This window comes from Carcharhinus amblyrhynchos, chromosome 4 (genome assembly GCF_965287045.1).
Source record: "Carcharhinus amblyrhynchos chromosome 4, sCarAmb.v2.hapA, whole genome shotgun sequence".
In the NCBI taxonomy this organism is placed as follows: domain Eukaryota; kingdom Metazoa; phylum Chordata; class Chondrichthyes; order Carcharhiniformes; family Carcharhinidae; genus Carcharhinus; species Carcharhinus amblyrhynchos.
The window spans coordinates 114,789,310-114,810,556 of NC_137327.1; the positions used below are offsets into that span (position 1 = coordinate 114,789,310).

A 21,247-nucleotide genomic window follows, 5' to 3' on the forward strand; every position below is an offset into this window, starting at 1 on the left:
GTGTTTCATTACCAGAGGAAGGCCCATACACCCAGAGTCCCAGCCCTTGCTAGGATTTGCAGACTATGTGAGCCACACAAAAATGAATTTAGAGACTCACGCCTTGCTGTTCAAATCCATCTTCTCTTCCCACCGTCCCCTCACCCTGTCAACCCACCATCTCAGTCATCTCCCTCCGTCTTTTGGCAATCTGCTCCAGACCCATGTCCTGAAACTATGCTCTTCAAACCCCAACTCCCAGCAGCAAGCTGTTCTAGTTATGTCCTGATACCACAACCCTCTTGGGATCAAAGAATCATAGAATCCCGACAATATAGAAAGAGCACATTCTGCCCATCGAGTCTGCACTGCCAAAAATCCCACTCAGACCCTAACCCCGTAACCCCACATATTTAGTCTGCTTGCCCCCTGACAGTAAGGGGCAATTTAGCATGGCCAATCCACCTAACGTGCATATCTTTTGGACTGCGGGAGGAAACCAGAGCACTGGGAGAGGACATGCAAACTTCACACAGTCACCCAAGGCCAGCTGTGAGGCAGCACTGTGCCACCAAAGAACATAGACTGCTCTCCTTTTTGAGGGGGTAAGCTGACTGGTGGTGATTTAATCTGAGGGTCACCACACCTCAGGCGAGGGACAAGATTGAGAAGACAATGCGTTCAAGAATAACCTCAGCTGATACAGGAATTGAACCCGTGCTGTTGCCATTGCTCCGCATCACAGACCAGTCGTCCAGCCAACTGAGCTAACCAGCCTCTTATTTCCAGGTTTAATTGAGGGATTCAAGAGGTCATTAGATAATTAGTTAAATGGAAACAATGTGAAAGGGTACTGGGAAAAGTTGGGGAATGACACAAAGTCATGATGCTCGTTTGGAGAGCCAGTGCAGACGCAATGGGTCAGATGGCCTCCGTTTGCACCGGCAAATTGTGCGGAGGGTGTGGAGAGTCTGCAGAAGGATCTAGATAGGCTGGGCGAATGGGCCAGGAAATGGCAAATGGAATTTAATGTTGGCAAGTGTGAGGTGGTCCACTTTGGTAGGAATAATGGTAGGAAAGACTATTACTTACGTGGCGAAAAACTGCAGCAGGCGACGGTGCAGAGGGACCTCGGGGTCCTTGTGCATGAGTCGCAAAAACCCAGCTTGCAGGTGCAGCAGGTGGTCAGGAAGGTGAATGGGATGCTGGCCTTCATAGCGAGGGGGATTGAATATAAAAGTAGGGAGGTCTTGCTGCAGCTGTATAGGGCATTGGTGAGGCCGCAGCTGGAGTACTGTGTGCAGTTTTGGGCGCCGCACCTGCGCAAAGATATTTTGGCCTTGGAGGGAGTGCAGAGGAGGTTTACTAGGCTGATACCGGAGTTGAGGGGGTTGAGCTATGAGGAGAGGCTGAATAAACTAGGCTTGTACTCGTTAGAGTTTAGAAGAATGAGGGGAGATCTCATTGAGACGTATAAGATGATGAATGGGATGGATAGGATAGAGGTGGAGAGACTCTTCCCGCTCAAAAAAGACAGTAGGACTAGGGGGCACAGCCTCAAGATAAAGGGGAGGCGGTTTAGAACGGAGTTGAGGAGGAACTTCTTCACTCAAAGGGTGGTGAATCTCTGGAATTCTCTGCCCGTTGAAGTGGTGGAGGCTGCCTCGCTAAATATTTTTAAGACGCAGGTTGATGGGTTTTTGATGAGAGAGGGGATTAAGGGTTATGGGGAGAGGGCGGGAAGGTGGAACTGAGCCACGACAGATCAGCCATGATCTTATTGAATGGCGGGGCAGGCTCGAAGGGCTGGATGGCCTACTCCTGCTCCTATTTCTTATGTTCTTATGATTCTGATGAGGAGGGGGTGAAAGGGAGCTGATGGGAATGGAGAGAGCCAAAATTTGTGGAGAAAGAGATGTAGCAGGGGAGCTGGAGAGGGAGGGAAGAACTAAGGAATGAGAGCGCATGGGAAAAGACTATAGAATGCTGGAAATGGGCAGGTTCTTAGGTTAGGAAGGGAAGTGGTGAGGTAGGGAATATTGGGTGAAGACAAAGGCAATGAGTTGGAGCAGGAGAGAAGAGGGGAAGGAGAGATGAGTAGGACGGAAAAGGAGAGGAGTGAGTTCACAGTGTATTCACTGACCAGTCAGAATGACTCAGAGCTACAGTCCTGCTGAGGATCTGCCAGCACTGAAACATGCAACTTCTAATGCATAGGAGCAGCTTGCATCGGCCATAGAGAACAAGCAGTGCCTTAATGTGTTCTCTTTTGTCCTTCCAGGAGAAACAGGGCCTTGGCTGGTAGTCAGTGCACTTATGAAGTGTGATGGTACTTGTTGCCAGCTGTAGGGCAGCACAATGGCACAGTGGTTAGCAATGGTTCGATTCCCAGCTTGGGTCACCGTCTGTGCAGAGTCTGCACATTCTCCCCGTGCCTGCGTGGGTTTCCTCTGGGTGCTCTGGTTTCTGAAAGACATACTGGTTAGGTGCTTTGACCAGCCAAATTCTCCCTCAAACATTAATCACCCTCTGCTTCCTGTCACACGGCCAATTCTGGATCCAATTTGTCAAATTTCCCTCGATCCCATGGGCTCTTATCTTTGCAATTAGTCTCCCATGTGGGACCTTGTCAAAAGCCTCGCTGAAGTATAAGCAGACCATGTCAATTGCATTGCCCTCATCTACACATCTGGTCACCTTTTTGAAAAGTTCAATCAAATTGGTCAGACGCGACCTCCCCTTAAAAAAACATGCTGATTGTTCTTGATTAGTTCCTGCCTCACCAAATGCAGATTAATTTTATTTCTCAAAATTGCTTCCAAAAGTTTCCCTCCTACTTAGGTTAGACTGACTGGCCTGTAGCTTCCTGATTTATCTCTTCCTCTCTTCCTGAATAACAGTACCACATTGGCTGTCCTCCAGTTCTCCGGCACCTCTCCTGTGGCCAGAGGGGAACTGAAAATTATTGCCAGCGCCCCTGCTACTTCCTCCCTTGTCTCATTCAACAGCCTAGAATACATTTCATCTGGCCCTGGAGATTTGTCTACTTTTGAGCCTTCCAGATCTCTCAGAACCTCTTCTCTGTCTATGCTAATTCATTTAAGTGTATCCCAATCCTTCTCCCTGATCACTATACTCTGCATCATCCCTCTCACTAGTGATCACTAACACAAAGTATTAATTTAGAACTCTATCTAAACCTCCAGCTCCACACAGGGATTACCACTCTGGTCCTTAATGGGTCTTACTATTTCCTTGGTTAACCTCATGTGCTTGTAAAACAATTTAGGATTTTCTTTTATTCTACCTGCCAGTAACTTTTCAGGTCCCCTTTTTGCTCTCCAAATTTTCTTCATAAGTTCCCTCTTGCACATCACTCTTCTGCTGTTTTGAGCCCTTGATGCCTGCCACAAGCCTTTTTTTTTCTCTTCATCCAATGTTGTATATCCCTCAATATCCAGGGTTCACTGGATTAGTTGGTGCCACTATTTTTTCTTTATTGGAACACGTTGGCACTGTATTCTCCCTATTTCCTTCTTGAGTCCCATTGTTCTATCACAGATTTACCTAAAAGTACTTGATCCCAGTTCACTCTGGCTAAATCATATCTGATCTTATTACCATCCGCCTTCTCCCAGTTTAGAACATTGATTTCTGGCCCATCCTTGTCCTGTTCCATAACAACCTTGAATCTAACAAAGTTATGATTGCTGTCTGCAAAATGCTCCACCATTGATACTTCAACTATTTGCCCAGCTTTGTTACCCATAATTAAGTCCAAGACCATCCCCCGTCTCTGTAGGACCTTTTGCATACTGGCTTAAAAAATTCTCCTGGACACATTTTAAGAATGCCGCTCCCTCTAAACCTTTCACACCATGACTATCTCAGTTAATGTTGGGGAGTTGAAATCCCCCACTATCACAGCCCTACTACTTTTACCTTTCTCTGAAATTTGCCTATATATCTGCTCTTCTATTTCCTTCGGACAGTTAGAGGATTGATAGAACACTCCCAGCCATGTAATTACTCCTTTTTAATTTGGCCTTCTAAGACGTTATCCCTCCTTACTGCTGTAATTGATTCCCTGGTCAGAATTGTGACACCCCCTCCTCTTTTACCTCCTTTTCTGTCTCGCCTGAAGACCCTTTATCCTGGAATATTGAGCTGTCAATTTTGCCTCTCTCTCAACCATGTCTCAGTGGCACGATATTGTACCCCTAAGCAGATGTGCTTCCTTCTTTAGCAGTGAGAGTTTATACAGTCCATATAATATCTTCAATGGAAGTGTTAATATGATCAGCTCAGAGTGAGTTCCAGACCATGTCATTCTTCCTGGTCAGAGGGGTGTAGTCAAAATGAATCTGAATCAAGTCACCTCTAACATTTATGGTATCCTGAAACTCTCAAACCCCATACCTCACCTCCCTGTGTATACAGAACATCTTGGTCTTCTGCACTTTTCCTTTATGCTTCATCTTCCTCTTTCTCCATGTCTTAATCTGCTTCTTCATCTAATGAGTTCTATCCTCCAAAGCCCATCCTATCCAAGGTCTACACCTCTCCTACGAGCCATGTTAGAGGGATTACAACAGACCATCACAATGGGTGAGTCCTTTGTAGGAGTGTACAGCAAAGTTCCATCTGACCAGAGCAGGCACTAGAACAGCAGTTTCAGGAGTCTGATAGCTTGCATGATGTTGGGACTAAGGAATAGATAGCTTGGGCTGTAGTGAACGCAGGCATGGTGAAGGCTCTTGTGGTTGCAGACCAGCTGAACATTGAGGGAGTGAAAGCTCTTCATGTTGTTGATACACACTGACTGGTCATTGACTAGTTTGATGGCCATATGGCCACATCAATGAACCCTGCATATGGGCCAATCCAACCATGGAAGTGAATCCCAGAGTCAATCCCTGCGAGGCCCCTTCTGTTTGAAATCGATTGTACTGATCCGCTCTTGCATCATCAGTGACATGTGGGATATGCAACCATGCTCCACAGTTGATCCTTGGAAGGAGCCAGAAGTGAAGAAGCTCAATAATGCAGTGACTTTGACAGCCACTGGCAGGGTATGACAAGCAGCACTATGAGGTGTGAGGTCTTCAGTGATTGGGTCCCAGATGTCAGTGACCACCTTCCTCAAGAGTCATTGTCTCCTGCAGCGCTGTTTCTCACTCATCCCAAGATAACTTATTCTATACCTTGGGAGTATAGCCTCCATATCCTTCCTGCCATTCATTCCTCTCCACTGGCCTCCTGATGTTAGGGGCTGTGGCTCTTCTACTGACAGTATTGCTCTTCATCACCATTGGACCCAAAATCTGGAAGTGGTGCCCACCTCTGCCCATTACTGCGTTTCTTGTTCAGTTCCCCCCACCCAATTGTGTTTGGCATTCTTGCCCTTCACAACCCCTGCACTAGCTGATCTAAATAGGCTGGGCGAATGGGCCAGGAACTGGCAAATGGAATTTAATGTTAGCAAGTGTGAAGTTGTCCACTTTGGTAGGAATAATGGTAGGAAGGACTATTACTTACATGGCGAAAAACTGCAGCATGCAACGGTGCAGAGGGACCTCAGGGTCCTTGTGCATGAGTTGCAAAAACCCAGCCTGCAGGTGCAGCAGGTGGTCAGGAAGGCGAATGGGATGCTGGCCTTCATAGTGAGGGGGATTGAATATAAAAGTAGGGAGGTCTTGCTGCAACTGTACAGGGCACTGGTGAGGTCACAGCTGGAGTACTGTGTGCAGTTTTGGTCGCTGCACTTATGCAAGGATATTTTGGCCTTGGAGGGAGTGCAGAGGAGGTTTACTAGGCTGATACCGGAGTTGAGGGGGTTGAACTATGAGGAGAGGCTGAATAAACTAGGCTTGTACTCATTAGAGTTTAGATGAATTAGGGGAGATCTCATTGAGACGTATAAGATGATGAATGGGATGGATAGGATAGAGGTGGAGAGGCTCTTCCTGCTCAGAAAGGACAGTAGGACTAGAGGGCACAGCCTCAAGATAAGTGGGGGGCAGTTTAGAACGGAGTTGAGGAGGAACTTCTTCACTCAAAGGGTGGTGAATCTCTGGAATTCTCTGCCCGTTGAAGTGGTGGAGGCTGCCTCGCTAAATATATTTAAGACGCGGGTTTTTGATAGGCAAGGGGATTAAGGGTTATGGGGAGAGGGCGGGAAGGTGGAACTGAGCCACGACAGATCAGCCATGATCTTATTGAATGGCGGGGCAGGCTCGAAGGGCTAGATGGCCTACTCCTGCTCCTATTTCTTATGTTCTTATGTTCTTATATTTCTGATCACTCCCCCTCAACATGAATTGATCCGATGACACCTGTGTGCCAATGGCCAAATTCACGTCTACACCGTTCACTCTGGGATGACTGTGACTGGCATCTTGCTATGTATCTGCCTGCAATTTGCAGGTCTGCATGCAATCTGAGGCCCCCTAAACAAGCTCTCAGTGAACTCATAGAATCATAGAACCCTATCATGCAGAAGGATGCCATTCCGCCCATTGAGTCTTCACTGACCACAATCCCATCCAAGCCCTAACCCCACAGCTCTGTGCAGTTATCTGAGCTAGTCCCCCTGACACTAAGGGGCAATTTAGCATGGCGAATCCACCTAACCCACACATCTTCGGACTGTGGAGGAAACTGGAACACCCGGAGGAAACCCACGCACACATGGGGAGAATGTGCAAATGCCACACAGATGGTCACCCAGCTGGGAATCAAACCCAGGTCTCTGGCTCAGTGAGGCAGCAGTGCTAACCACTGTGCCGTCCTCTTTCACCATCTTATTTGGCCTCCTTAATGGATTTGATAGGTTCTCAAGGTCACCCTCCTTCAGGAGACTGGCACTCAGGCCAGTGTTGATATGTTGATATGTCGAAGGGCTAGATGGCCTACTCCTGCTCCTATTTCTTATGTTCTTATGTTTATCCCCCAACCTCTACCCTTCCTGAAAAATCAGCTCCAACTCTGCACTGTTGCTCCCAGTTTCTGCCATACTCAAATGATCCCTTCTCAAATTTGTTTAGGGACTGAATACCCCCTTGCAAATGGAAAATCTTTTCAGAAGTTCTGTTCAAATAAACAATAAAGTATTATTTCAATATTTAGCACAGTGGTTAGCACTGCTGCCTCACAGCACCCGGGTTCGATTATCGGCTTGGGTCACCGTCTGTGTGCAGTTTGCACGTTCTCCCCATGTCTGCGTGGGTTTCCAGAGGGTGCCCCCATTTCCTCCCACATTCCGAAAGACGTGCTGATTTGGTGCATTGACCCGAACAGGCGCCGGACTGTGGCGACTAGGGGAATTCCGCAGTTACTTCATTGCAATGTTAATGTAAGCCTTTTAAAATGTTTGGGTAGTCTCTCATGGCTAGGGTGCAGAGAAAGATTAACTTAATTCAATAGACTTGCCTTGTATTAAGTTGCTCTTTCTCGACACCCTAGCTATGACTGTAACACTACATTCCACACTCTCTCTGTTCCTTCTCTATGAACGGTATGCTCTGTGGAGCACTCAAGAAACAATACTTCTCACTGTATGCTAATTCACGTGACAATAATAAATCAAATCTCGTGGGCAGTGGTTTAAACCACTGTTAGATCTTCAGCCCTTCCCTTAAGTAGAATAAATAAAAACGCATCTGTTGGGTTATTGCTAACAGCGTGTTAGACAGGAGGAGAACTCCTCAGGGGTTCAACTGGTATAAATGAAACCATCTGAGAGGGGGGCAGTCTGCTGCGTGACCAATCATGGTGTGCTGAAGTGGAAGTAGAGTGCTGGGCTGGATAGGGATTGAGTTACACACAGGGACTTGCTGCTGCTGCTACACCCTGCAGAGTGAAAAATCTTTGCCCTCAACTCCAAACGCTGTTCGGAACTTGGGCAGTCTTTAGGAGTTTGTTTCAAAGATGTCACAAGGAAATGCTGTGTTTCCGTACCAAGCTGCAAGGTGTGGCAGTCGCAGCCAGGAGCAAACGAAGAGGGGAATCCTAACAGCCTGAAGTCACCCATTTTTCCCCCCTGAAATTGACATGCACTCAAAGTGCTGAGACTTGAGCTACATGAAGACGGGCGCTTGCAGTTCCTGGAGGTAAACTACAGCTCGGCTTGCTCGGTAAGTTTTTTTTTAACCCACCTCAATTCTGAGTAAGTCCTCATTATTTTCAGCGTTTCGTGAAACGACATATCATGATTGCTGGGGCGAATGCCCCCCGCCCCCCCACCTCCCTTTTTTGTTGCAGAATGGTAACTCCTTTGATCCACATGGTCTCAGGTTACTGATTTATCCCAATCTCATCCCAGGACGCAGCTGTAACCCTTTGTACAGAAATCTGCCTGGGAAAAAAAGTCTCTCCAATTCAGCGAGGTCCCTTCACCCTCTTTGCAAGCAGAGGATTGCTTTGTCTTCTCCCAGTGGAATCGGCAGCTCAGGATTTTTATTTTGAGTGGAGAATGTGTGCGAGGATGTGCTTTTATAACGGTATTGAACTAAAGCTCACTGCCCAACCACTGAGCGGTGTTGACAGTCACACAGTTGTACCAGGATTCTGGAAATAAACAAGTTCCATCCAATCTCCAAGGAGAAGAGACACGTTAAATCCTGGGCATGCGATCCTTCTGACTCTTACTGAGCTGCTCTGAGTTTCTTACATTTTCCTGTTTTTTCTCCCCCCAGCATTTAGTTTTCTTTTAAAATCAGGACAGTTTGTTTTCTCCCCTTTTCTGAATAGAGTTTGCACTCTTTTGTGTTATCGTTCAGAGCATTGGAGAGAATGCAGATTGACGAGTACGTTTGACAGTTCCACCCACCACTGCAGGTCCACACGCTGGGAATGCGTTGCTTTGGAGTTGATGTTCAACTTATAACGCAATAGTGTCCTGGGTGAGACATTAGGCTGAAGTCCTGTGTAAATGGGTAATACAGTTCCGAGAAGAGCAGGGGAGCTATCCCTGTTGTCCTGGCCAATACTTATCCCACAGTCAACATCATTAAATTAGATTTCCATAACTGCTATTAGTTGGTTGTCGTTTCCTACAGTACAATATTGACTACACTTCAAATGCATTTTATTGACTGTGAGGCATTATGGGACTTCCAAGGCTTAGGAAAGGTGCTATACAAATGCACGACTTTCTGCTTTTATTAGCTGCCATTGACACTGATATTCTGTTGGCTGCGGTTTATAATTGGGACTGGTAGCAATTACAGACAATGCGGTGGCATAGTGGTAACCTGGAGGAGCAAATTATGAACAAAGAACAGTATAGAACAGGCCCTTCGGCCCACCAAGTTTGTGTCAACACATATGCCTCTCTAATATATTTTCCTGCTTCTACATGGTCCGTGTCCCTCTATTCCCTGCCTATTCATGTATCTATCCCGATGCCTCTTGAACGTTGATATAGACTCTGCTCCCACTGCCTCCTGTGGCAGTGCGTTCCAGGCATTCACCACCCTCTGTGTGAAAAACTTGCCCGATACACCTCTTATAAACTTTACCCCTCTCTCTTTCAACCTATGCCCCTGAGTAATTGACCATTTGACCCAGGGAAAAAGACTCTGACTATCCACTCTATCCAAGCCTGTCGTAATCTTGCAAATGTCTAGCAGGTCACCCTTCGTCCTCCGACACTCCAACAAAAACAATGCAAGTTCGTTCAACCTTTCTTCATAGTCCATACCTTCAAAATCAGGCAACATCCTGGTAAATCTCTTCTGCACCCTTTCTAATGTAGTAACAACCTTCTGGTAATGTGGTGATCAGAATTGTACACAATACTCCAAATGTGGCCTAACCAAAGTCTTATACAGCTGCAACATGATTTTCCAATTCCTATACCAAGGGCGCTACCATTTATTGTATACTTTCCTCCTGCAATAGACCTTCAAAATTGCATCACCTCCCATTTGTCCAGGTTAAATTCCATCTGCCATCTTTTGGCCCAGATCTCCAGGTGATTTATATCCTGCTGTATAATCCTCCTCACTACCTGCTACTCCCCCAATTTTTGTATGATCTGCAAATTTACTAATCACCTATCACCTATATTACTAATGGATCACCTATATTTTCCTCCAAATCATTTATATATTACAAACAACAGAGGCCCCAGCACTAAGCCTTGTGGAACACCACTTGTCATAGACCTCCAGTTATAGAAGTACCCTCCCACTGCTACTCTCTGCTTTCTATGCCCAAACCAGTTTTGTATCCATCTTACCAGCTCACCTCTGATGCCAAATGGCTTCACCTCCTGTATCAGCCTGCCATGAGGAATCTTATCGAAGGCTTTACAAAAGTCCATGTATACAGCATCTGCAGTTCTTCTCTGGTCAATTTTTCTTGTCACTTTCTCAAAGAACTCAATCAATTTTGTGAGATACGACCACCCTTTCACAAAACCGTGCTGCCTATCACTAATTAACCTATTCTTTTCCAGATGTGAGTGCATCGTGTCCCTGAGAATCTTCTCCAGTAATTTCCCTGACACTGATGTAAAGCTCAGAGGTCTGTAATTTTCCCGATTGTCTCTTCTGCCCTTCTTAAACAGAGGAACAATGTCAGCTCTCCTCCAATTCCATGGTACCTCACCCGTGGCTAAAGAGTATGCAAAAATTTGGCCAAGGCCTCAGCAATTTCTTCCCTCGCCTCTCTCAGCATTATGGGATAGACCCTATCTGGGCCTGGGGATTTGTCCACCTTAATGTTTTTTGAAACTTCCAATACTGGCATGGTGCCACAGTGGTTAGCACAGTTGCCTCTTCACGCTGGTTTAATTCACGGCTTTGTTCATTATCTGTGTGGAGTTTGCACATTCTCTGGCATCTGCGTGGATTTCTTCCAGCTGCTCTGGTTTCCTCCCAAAGTCTAACGATTTGTGGGTTAGTTAGATTGGGAATGCCAAAATTTCCCCTTGTGTCAGGGGGACTAGCTAGGGTGAATGCGTGGGGTTATGGGGGTAGGGCCTGTATGGAATTGTGGTCAGTGCAGACTCGATGGACCCAATGGCCTTCTGCACTGTAGGATTTTATGAAGGCCTGTTTTATCTCAACATGTCCTAGAATGTCAACATCCTCCTTTCTACATTCACTATCCACGACACCCTTCTCCTTTGTGAATACTGATGAAAAGTATTCATTAGGGACCTCACCCACCTCATCTGGCTCCACACACAAATTCCCTCCACTATCCTTGAGAGGGCCTGTCCTTTCCTTATATACACATAAAAAGCTCCTTCCTGATGTCTTCTCAAGAGCTTATCCATTTTCAATTTCCTGAAATTTGTGTTTGCCTCCTTTTTTGCTTTTTCACTAAGCTCACAATCTCTCCTGTTATCCAGGGTTCCTGAATCTTGCCATCATTATCCTTCATTTTTACAGGGACATCCTGAATTGTTAACAACTGACTTTTAAAAGACTCCCAATATTGGATGTGGATTTACCCTCAAGCAGCTGCTGCCCACCTCCCCCCACAATTACATTCCCTAGATCCTGCCTACTACTGTTGTAGTTAACCTTCCCCCAGTTTAGTACTTTCACTCTGGAACTACTATCCTTTTCTACAAGTATCTTGAAACTTATAAAATTGCGATCACTGTTCCCAAATGGTCCCTCACTGAGACATCAGTCACCTGTCTGGGCTTGTTTTCCAGAACCAGGTCTAAGGGTAACCCCTCCTGAGTTGGACTATCTACATATTGTCTCAAGAAGCATTCTTAGACACACTGAACAAATGCCCAAGTCTCTGGCACTAAAGGAATTCCAGTCTATGTTGGGGAGTTAAAATTGCCCATTACAACAATCCTGTTGTTTTTACATTGTCCCTATAATCTGCTGACATATCAGTTCCTTCAATTTACCTGGCAGTTGGGAAGTCTTAGTACAACCCCAACAGTGTGATTGCACTGCTTCTGTTCCTGAGTTCTACCCACATGGCCTTACTGCATGATCCCACCAAGGTGTCCTCCCTTTATATAGCTATGACATTCTCCAAAATCAGTAAAGTAACACCCCCACCTCTTTTTGCCACCGTCTTTATCTTGCCTGAAGCATCTAAATCGTGGAATGCTCAGCTGCCAATCCTGCCCTTCTTTCATCCAAGTGTCCTGAATTGTTACAACATCATAGTTCCATGTAGTAATCCACATTTAAGTGGATTAAATTTATCTGCCTTACCTGTCATACACCTTACATTAAAGCAAACACACCTCAGACCATCTGTCCTGCCATGTTTTGCACACTCTCCCTGTGTTTTATTTCTCTTGGCTCACTGGACCCATTCTCTGAATTTTCCACAGTCCCCATACTCTGTACTGTGGCCCTTCTTGCTTTTTGTCTTTGGTTTCTCTGCCTTCCACTTTTCTCCTTACTGCCTTTTGTTCCTGTCCCCACTTTATTTCCCTCTGACTCCCTGCATCATCCCTCTGCCATTGCCTACCTTTTTTAAGAAGTGACCCAATTTTTATTCCATCTGCCTCAATGTTACCTCTTCCCCCCCCTACTCACACTAAGGCACCTAGCCAAACCAGCAGAGTGCCTAGAAAGTTTGCAGGTTGTATTCCAATGATGTAATTAAGTCAGCATTGTTACCTTAACCCAAAGCTTGAAGAGTGGAATCTTTGCCCCATTTGATCAGGGTACTTACATGCTTATGTAACATGCATGTTAAGTATTCTTGGGACTGTTTGTGATTTACTACTGGGAGACAGTCAGTTTATTCTCTTGATCTCCCACTACTATACAGTGGTGTATAGTACTGATATCATTTTCCACCCCAGACTAACTGTAAAGCTAGAGATAATTAGGGGATCAGGGGTTATGGGGAAAAGGCAAGAGAATGGGGCTGAGAAAAATATCAGCCATGATTGAATGGCAAAGCAGACTCGATGGGCCAAGTGGTCTAATTCTGCTCCTCTGTCTTATGTCTTAAACCTGCAGTGAAATGCAGCCATTTGCAGCTGTGGCATTTAAACAGCATCTTATTGACATCGATCTTTGGAAGAAAACTGAGGAAGGAGATTTCTTGTGTTTTTTATTAGCCTAGAAGTCAATCTCATACAGTTGTTTTTCTCAGTAATGAATAACCTATTAACAAAATCAATGGAAATTGCAGAATGTGTGATTTCTGAGAATGAAATTTATTTTGTAACTTTATCTGCGGTAGAATATGGTGCATGGTTTCCATTGTGTTTTAAACCCTGTAAATACCTTTGAAAACTAATGCTTTAAGAAATGTAAAAATTGGAATGTGCAAAATTTTGGGACTCTTGAAAAGTCTTTGCGGTAATCTAAGCAGAGCTTTTTGTATGTTGTCTGGATTAAGCAGATACATTTAAATTCAAATCAAATAATCTCTAAACAAATGGTTTCACAATGTATATTTCCTAGTTTACATCTACACTGCTGGATCAGTACGTACAGATTGTTACCTTTAAATCATTTGCATCACTGGGAACCATTCAAGAATGGATTTGTTTCTTTTAAGTTTCTGTATAGTAGTGGGAGATCAAGAGAATAAACTGTCTCTCAGCAGTAAATGACAAACAGTCCCAAGCATACTTAACTGTATTCACTAGATGTGGGGCTTTCATGTTTGTGAAGTAGTTCACCAGCAGCTAGTGATTTGACTAATTAGGTCTGGGGGAAGTGTGAGACTTGGATGCAGGTTCTGTATTTACGCTGGACTCATCTCAGAGTAATAAATGGCCCTTTTCATCATGACTTTGGACTGGCGTGGGAGGCCTCTAAAGATAGCTGGAGGCCAAATTAAAAATTGCAGGGTGTTTTGCATTGAGGAGGATTGGCATTGGGAACAGCTGCTAAACTACTTTCAGGATTTTAATGGCTTGCTATAAATCTTATCGTCATTGGGCTTTTGCTCTCTTGTCGTGTTCTTCCCTAGCTGATTACATGGACGTTTTAAAAAGGAGGACATTTGATGAAAATGCAAAATGGTCAGTAGGAGATGATGGGATACAAGATTAGGCTGGGGAGAGGACAAGATGGGATTAGGGTGGGGATAGTTGTTGTGCTGCTGCATAAGTTATTGAAGTGGAGATGCCAGCATTAGACTGGGGTAAACACAGTAAGAAGACTCACAACACTAGGTTAAAGTCCAACAGGTCTATTTGATAGCAAACACCACTAGCTTTCGGAGCGCTGCTCCTTCGTCAGGTGAGTGGGGAGTTCTGATCACAGACAGGGCATATAAAGCACACACTCAGTTTACAGAATACGAGTCTTTACAGCTAATCAAGTCTTTAAAGATGCAGACAGTGTGAGTGGAGATAACATTAAGGCTTAAAGAGATGTGTATTGTCTCCAGACAGTACAGTAAGTGAGATTTTGCAAGCCCTGCCAAGTCATGGGGATTACAGATGGTACGACATGAGCCCAAGATCCCGGTTGAGGCCGTCCTCATGTGTGCGGAACTTGGCTATCAGTCTCCGCTGTGTGTTGTGAAGGCCACCTTGGAGCACGTTTACCTGAAGATCAGAAGCTGAATCTCGTAACCGCTGAAGTGTTCGCCAACAGGAAGAGAACAGTCTTGTCTGGCGATTGCCAAGTGGTGTTCATTCATAGCTTCTGCATAGTCTTCCCAGTGTACCATGCTTCAAGACATCCTTTCCTGCAGCGCATCAGGTAGGCAATGTTGGCCAAGTTGCAAGAGTATGTATCGTATACCTGGTGGATGGTGTTCTCATGTGAGATGATGGCATACGTGTCAATGATCCGGCATGTCTTGAGGCATGGTACATTGGGGAGACCATGCAGATGCCACAACAACGGATGAATGAACACTGTTCGACGATCACCAGGCAAGACTGTTCTTTTCCTGTTGGTGAGCACTTCAGCAGTCATGGGCATTCAGACTCTGATCTTCGGGTAAGCGTTCTCCAAGGCGGCCTTCACGACACACCGCGCAGAGTCGCTGAGCAGAGACTGATAGCCAAGTTCCGCACACATGAGGACGGCCTCATCCGGGATCTTGGGTTCATGTCATACTATCTGTAATCCCCATGACTTGGCAGGGCTTGCAAAATCTCACTTACTGTACTGTCTAGAGACAATACACATCTCTTCAACTCTTAATGCTACCTCCACTCACATTGTCTGCACCTTTTAAGACTTGATTAGCTGTAAAGACTCGTGTTCTAATCAGTATTCTGTAAACTGAGTGTGTGCCTTTATATGCCCTGTCTGTGATCAGAACTCTCCACTCACCTGACAAAGGAGCAGCGCTCCAAAAGCTAGTGGCGTTTGCTACCAAATAGACCTGTTGGACTTTAACCTGGTGTGAGACTTCTTACTAAGTTATTGAAACTATAAGAACGGTTTGCAGATGCAGTAAGGAAGATCTTGGGGTAGACAGCTAGTGAGTTTTTGGGGAATGTGGGTGTTGCTGGCATGGCCAGCATTTATTGCCCATCCGTAAATGCCCTCAAATGTAGCCGTGAACTGTCTTCTTGAACCACTGTAGTCAGTGTGGTGTAGGTGAGGTCATTCACTTTAATAGAAATCAAAAGATTATCTAAATGGGGAGAGAGACTGCAGGTGAGTGAAGTACAGAGGGACCTACATGTTCTAGTGCATGAATCACAAAAAGCTAGCAAGGATGAGGGATGACTTTACTCAGCCATATAAGATCCTGAGGGGGCTTGACAGGGTGGGTGCTGTGATGTTTTCACTCATGGGAGAGTCTTGAACAAGGGAACATAGCTACAAGTTAAAGAGCCAGTCATTTAAGACTGAGGTGCATAGAAATTTCTTCTTGCAGAGGGTGGTGAATCTCTGGAATCCTCTGCCCCAAAGGGTAGTGGAGGCTGGATCATTAGATGTACTTAAAGTGGAGATGGATGAATGTTTGTTAGTTCGAGGAGTAAAGGGTTATGGGGAAATGCCACAGAAATGAAATTGAGGCCAGCATACATCAACCATGATCATACTGAATGATAGAGCAGGCTTAAAGGGCCTGGTAGCACACGTCTGCTTCTATTTCTTGTGAGCGCCCTCAGTGCTGTTAGGCTTGGAATTCCAGAATTTTGGCCCAGCAATATTGATGGAATTGCAACATATTTCCAAGTCAGGCGTTTTATCCCAGAAAGCTAATTAGTTAGTTGAAGAATAGAACTGAAGCCAATCTTGCGCACTTTTTAGAAGCATTTATTTACAAACTACACATCACAAGCATACAGCTCCTAACTGAACAACCACATTTAGACTATGCTTGTTTATTGGGATGCAAGTGAATCTCCAGTTAATGCTGACCACCTGAAAACAATTAATACCATCTGAACACGGGTGGTATTATTCTATGCACTTGCTGCCCATGTTCGTCTCGATGGTAGAAGTCATGGGTTTGGGAGATACTGCCAAAGAAACTTTGCGAATTGTTGCAGTATGTCTTGTAGACAGTGCACAAGGTAGTTACGATGCATCAGCAATGAAGGAAATGAATGACTAATCAAGTGGGCTGCTTTGTCCTGAATACTGTTGAGCTATTTGAGCGTCAATAGAATTGCACTCATCAGGCAAGTGGAGAATATTTTCTGCTTGTGCTTTGTTGACTGTGGAAAGGCTTTGGGGTGCCTGGAAGTGAACTACTCGCTGTGAAATGTCCAATTGATTGACCTCTCGTAACCACCATAGCAAGCATTGTCCTCACCTGCACGCCATAGCTTTGCAGTTTGTTCAGACCAAAAGGCTGACCTTTCAATGTCCCTTAAATATACTGCAGATGATTAGGAGTGTACCCCTCGGTCAGTGTTCCATAATCATCTTACCCAGTTGGCCGTTGGCTCAGCAGCACCATAGCAATCATTGGCCTTTTCAGGGTAGTGCTGCTTGGGAGAGCACTATTGCTGACTCCAAGTGTGTCAGTTAAGCTTAATCTAAACGGTCTCAGCTGTGGAAGAGCCATCTTTGACATGTTCTTCATTCGCCAGGGTGTTTTCTTCATCCTCCCACATCCTTATTCCCCAGGCATGTGTTTGCATGCAATCTTCACACTGCTGCCAATGACATCCTCTTGTACTGCTGCCCTTCCCTGAGGTTGCCTTTCCTCCTATCTCTTTGGTTGCTCTTGCCCCTGCACCGCAATCCATCCTTGAATACGCCAGTGTGGAGACTTGACTGTGACCTCCTCTCTCCTTACTGAATCCACAGAGCCATTTCTTCTCATTGGGATGCTCATGAGTGCTGTGCTAAGTTGTGTGCAGTCACCCTCCAGTTTCCCCTCAAAGTTTTGATCACTGGGTGCATGTCTTTCAAAGTCTGCTATGAATCATGCCATTCTGACAGTGGCACGGTGGCGCAGTGATTAGCACTGCTGCCTCACAGCACCGGGGACCCGAGTTTGATTCCTAGCTTGGGTTACTGTCTGAGTGGAGTTTGCATGTTCTCCCTGTGTCTGCGTGGGTTTCCTCAGGGTGCTCTGGTTTCCCCTCTCAGTCTGAAAGATGTTTTGGTTAGGTGCATCGACCCAAACAGGCTCCAAAGTGTGGTGACTAGGGCAATTTCACAGTAACTTCATTGCAGTGTTAATGTAAACCTTATTTGTGACTAATAAATAAATTTTAACTTTTAACGCTTTCGGGGATTTAAATTTTGTTCTGAGGAGGGATGAATCCAGCATATTGCCATAGTAATGAGATGCAAATTGATAAAAGTTCAAGTCCCTGATTTCCAATGTAGGAAATGCCATTGTAAGGCATATCCTCGCTTTTACGCCATGAGTAAACACACCTCCACGCGATTTTCCTAACACACCTATCCCAATCAGGTGCAGAAAGTCCCAGCCATTGTTTCCGAAACAGGTTGTCCCTATCGACCATATCAAATCTTTTTAACATTTTATAGCCTTGGTCAAACCACCCTTTAATCTCCTACACTGAAGGGAATACAAACCACTGTGACATTCCATGTGTCACATCATGTCAAAGTCTAACACAAAAGAAAGATTAATTTGATAGGCTATCTGCTTTCCACCTGCAATTGCCTCCATCATCTAAAATGCTCAGTCTCAATATTGGCTTTGAATGCAGGAAGGACTGCAGAAGTTCCCGGCCAAGGAAGAACAAATCTAACAAGAGAACATGTGAATAATAAAGCACGTTGTTAATTGCCATCAGTTTAGGGATGCTTTTAGTTAAATGCTTTTCAAACCTTTTTGTTTATCCTGACCATGGAAACACTATATGGTTTCTATGCCAAATTTTGTCCATGTTCAAAACTGGAAAGGAAATTTTGCAATTACTGCCAATTACTTATCCATATCTGCACTATATATTTCAATGCTTCGTGTAGTAATTCATAAAAGCATAGGCAAGTACTACTCATGAACCAACTTGAGGTGACCTCAATTATATCAATTGCCATCTTGCTGCCTGGATGGATCATGCACAATATAATTCCAATCTCAAACCTCACTTTCTCCAAGGGACAGATGGCAAACTCCATTTTTCCTTGTAATGCAAATAGGATGTATTTTTGTAATTTGTTGAGTGATTTACAGGGCATCCTGTACAGAACTCCGTGGAATTAGACTCATTCCAATTATTTAAATAAAATAGCTACTTGCAACGTTCACCTTCCATTTAACCCTAGGAATGTGGCAAATAATTTTATTCTATTTTATGATATTGAAATTCAAAATTTGAGCACCATATATAAAATATAACACTATTTGCCCCCTTTGATTCATATTGTACGACCTACATAGAGCCACTTTCACAGCTGGGCTGACTATCCAGACTTGAAGTTCTGACACTAAATCAAATACAAATTGGTTTAATAAGAAAAGTTAAAAATATCTTTGTCCAATGACTCCAATAGATTCTGCATTCATGTTCCATGCCTATTAGAAGAACAAGGGGTACATATGGAGAGGGACATTATATATAGTGTTGCGTACACACTGACACTTGTTTTGCCCAAAGAGACACAGAAAATGTTATTTACTTTATAGGCTTTTCCTCTTGTACAAAACCTGCACAACCTACAGTAAAATGAAAAGGGGACAGTTAAACTTTACATTGATGGCACAGTGGTTAGCACTGCTGTTTCACAGGGACCTGGATTTGATTCCCAGCACGAGTGACTCTCTGTGTGGAGTTTGCACATTCTCCCTGTGTCTGCTTGGATTTCCTCTGGGTGCTTCGGTTTCCTCCCACACTCCAAAGATGTGCGGGTTAGGTGAATTGGCCATGCTAAATTCTCCCTCAGTGTCACGGGCCAGCAGGGCAAATACGTGGGATTATGAGGATAGGGCCTGGGTGGGATTGTGGTTGGAGCCGACTCGATGGGCGCTGTCGGGATTCTGTTATTATTCTGACCCCAGCAAGAGAAAAGATCGCCAATTTTTTTTTTTTCAAGAGGACATTGGCTCTTCTCCACCGAACCAGATCTATTTTTCAAATATTTAGTTTAAAATCTTGATTGTAAAGTCAGATTCTTAGCTTAAAGTATGTTATTTTCTCCTTTTTTGGAAAGAAAAATGAACATGCCTTTATCCAGTCCCTTTTTGCAGGTTCAATACTTTTCGAAGTACACAGGGAAATGTGGCGCTCAATTTGTAATTCAGGTAGTCTGTTTTAGTGATAAAGCTTGGAAAATAAAATGCTGGCCAGGACGCTGCAAAGTCCTTTGTTCTTCTCTGAATGGTGCCATGAGATCTTGTATGCAATCTGAAAGGGTAGATAGGGCCTTAGTTCAAATCCCATTGGAAAGCCTCTGCCAATGTTTAAAGTTTAATTAGTTCTTTTGAATAATTGATTTGACTGAGGTAGCAATATGAAAACTTGTTCACTTGTGGCCCAGGAACAATGGATCAGAGTATATTTTTAATACTGTGATGCTAAGAACTTAAGGAACTGAGACATCTTGGAGTTTTAAGTCCAAAAACCTAGTGGACAGGTCTCTCTCACTGCCTTCAGGTGCCATGTGGGTGGCACAGTGGTTAGCACTCACAGTGCCTGGAACTCAGGTTCGATTCCCAGCTTGGGTGGAATTTGCACATTCTCCCTGTGTCTCCGGTCTGCGTGGGTTTCCTCCGGGTGTTCCAATTCCTTCCACATTCCAAAGATGTGCAGGTTAGGTGGATTGACCACGCTAAATTATCCTTTACACTACAGCACAAACAAGCCCTTCGGCCCACGAGTGTCGGGGGAGTAGCTAGGATAAATGTATGGGGTTGTGGGTATAGGCCGTAGGTGGAATTGTGGTTGGTGTAGACTTGATGGGCTGAATGGCCTCCTTCTGCACTGTAGAATCCTATGACTCTGTGCCCTTAAAGGGTGTCAGCAACCTTGCACTTCCACGTGTTAGTCCATGGTTGTACTTGGCAAGATACTATAGCGCTCAGCCATTGCCTTCTGCAGGTTCTGGCTGACCAAGTCTTTCCTGCTCTTACCACCAGCCATAATGAAACAGAAGGAATTGTAAGTTGATGATTGACCCATTTAGTCCAGCAAGTCCTTGAGTGGGACGTGGTTCCAGGGTTTCTGGCAACCTGCTGTGCCACAGGACCTCCTCCCACCCTCACAGTAGTAAAGTACAAACTTAATTACAATGCCGAATGGCTTTAATCTCACGAGTGCCAGAAAGTGAAAGTGAAAACAGCACAGAACTCTCGGACCCTAACTTGATATTGCATTCGATACAGATTCACCAGAAATGGTACTGGAGCTAACGGGATTAAATGAAGTAGACAGGCTGCAGAACCCAGCTTTATATTTCCTTGAATGTAGATTAAAGGGAGATCTACTTGAAGTAATGAAGCTACTTAATTACCAAACCCTCTCTCTCTCAAATCCTTTCGAGGGAAATTATTCCTTTTCGTGGGAAAGTCCAGAACAATCTTAAACACTTCAGAAATACTTCACTGGCTGTAATACACTTTGGGGTGTCTGTTGCCACAAAAGATACCATCTAAATACACGTCTTCAGATCTTCCTTTTCTTAATAATTAGAACTAAGTTCTTCAAAACGCTTCTTCACACCAAAGATAGTGGAAATTTTGCACTTTCCATCCTAGATCCAGCGACCCATCATCAGGCCATTCCTTTTCTGACATTCCCTCACAACTATGTGAAGCGGTGTTCGGGAAAGGGAGACAGAAAAGTGAATACAAGGTTAAAACTTCAATTTTCAGTGAGTGGCATTCATTTTCAATCAATGCCAACTGAGCAGGGTCTTGGCGTAGAGACAGTTGGCAGTGCACAGCTATCCACTTCCAGGGACTATCATAG

General features: G+C 44.6%; 1 protein-coding gene across 2 annotated transcripts in view; it reads left to right on the forward strand.

Annotated features, from left to right (window-relative positions):
- Nucleotides 1–7,782: 7,782 nt before the first annotated feature.
- lpar4 (lysophosphatidic acid receptor 4) overlaps nt 7,783–21,247 on the forward strand; it is a 42,265-nt gene continuing 28,800 nt past the window's right edge. For both annotated transcript variants that reach the window (XM_080188253.1, XM_080188254.1), the window contains exon 1: nt 7,783–8,114. The gene's annotated coding sequence lies outside the window, so the exon portion shown is untranslated. The remainder of the gene's footprint in view (nt 8,115–21,247) is intronic.